The sequence below is a fragment of the Triticum aestivum genome, unplaced genomic scaffold, assembly GCF_018294505.1.
Source record: "Triticum aestivum cultivar Chinese Spring unplaced genomic scaffold, IWGSC CS RefSeq v2.1 scaffold41983, whole genome shotgun sequence".
NCBI lineage: Eukaryota > Viridiplantae > Streptophyta > Magnoliopsida > Poales > Poaceae > Triticum > Triticum aestivum.
In genome coordinates this window covers 1-1198 of record NW_025281594.1, presented here as the reverse complement: position 1 = coordinate 1198, position 1198 = coordinate 1, and the positions used below count along the sequence as shown (strand labels likewise).

The 1198-nt window shown below is 51.9% G+C and overlaps 2 non-coding genes across 2 annotated transcripts; both read left to right on the top strand.

Annotated features, from left to right (window-relative positions):
• The first annotated feature begins 329 nt into the window (after positions 1–329).
• Positions 330–448, top strand: LOC123178528 (5S ribosomal RNA). The gene has a single exon (XR_006489647.1). It is a non-coding gene; the product is annotated as a 5S ribosomal RNA (ribosomal RNA).
• A 297-nt stretch (positions 449–745) lies between these two features.
• Positions 746–864, top strand: LOC123178529 (5S ribosomal RNA). Its single transcript, XR_006489648.1, has one exon. It is a non-coding gene; the product is annotated as a 5S ribosomal RNA (ribosomal RNA).
• The last annotated feature ends 334 nt before the right edge of the window (positions 865–1198 follow it).

Below are 1198 nucleotides of genomic sequence, written 5' to 3'. Positions count from 1 at the left end.
GAGAGTGATGGGTGACCTCCTGGGAAGTCCTCGTGTTGCATTCCCTTTTTATTTTTTTCGCGCCGCTTGCAAAACAAAACGCACGTGTAAGTAATATATTTACCGTGTTTTATTATTTTGCACGAGTGCGGTAAGTCATAGCTGGGTGCTCACGATTCACGGGTCCAGCGTCGGCGTTGTGGCGCGGCAAGCGTGCACTGGTGCGGTTGAGAGGGAGGGGTGGAAACCGCGTTAAACTCGTCTCCATAGTTGAGAGGGAGCGGCCAAAGCAATGTACAATCGTCTTTATAGTGGAGCTGGGATGGGCAAGGATAAGGGACGAACATGTCGGATGCGATCATACCAGCACTAAAGCACCGGATCCCATCAGAACTCCGAAGTTAAGCGTGCTTGGGCGAGAGTAGTACTAGGATGGGTGACCTCCTGGGAAGTCCTCGTGTTGCATTCCCGTTTTAATTTTTTTCGCGCCGCTTGCAAAACAAAACGCACGTGTAAGTAATATATTTACCGTGTTTTATTATTTTGCACGAGTGCGGTAAGTCATAGCTGGGTGCTCACGATTCACGGGTCCAGCGTCGGCGTTGTGGCGCGGCAAGCGTGCATTGGTGCGGTTGAGAGGGAGGGGTGGAAACCGCGTTAAACTCGTCTCCGTAATTGAGAGGGAGCGGCCAAAGCAATGTACAATCGTCTTTGTAGTGGAGATGGGAGGGGCAAGGATAAGGGACGAAGACCGGGGTAACATGTCGGATGCGATCATACCAGCACTAAAGCACCGGATCCCATCAGAACTCCGAAGTTAAGCGTGCTTGGGCGAGAGTAGTACTAGGATGGGTCACCTCCTGGGAAGTCCTCGTGTTGCATTCCCTTTTTAATTTTTTCGCGCCGCTTGCAAAACAAAACGCACGTGTAAGTAATATATTTACCGTGTTTTCTTATTTTGCACGAGTGCGGTAAGTCATAGCTGGGTGCTCACGATTCACGGGTCCAGCGTCGGCGTTGTGGCGCGGCAAGCGTGCACTGGTGCGGTTGAGAGGGAGGGGTGGAAACCGCGTTAAACTCGTCTCCGTAGTTGAGAGGGAGCGGCCAAAGCAATGTACAATCGTCTTTGTAGTGGAGCTGGGAGGGGCAAGGATAAGGGACGAAGACCGGGGTAACATGTCGGATGCGGTCATACCAGCACTAAAGCACCGGATCCCAT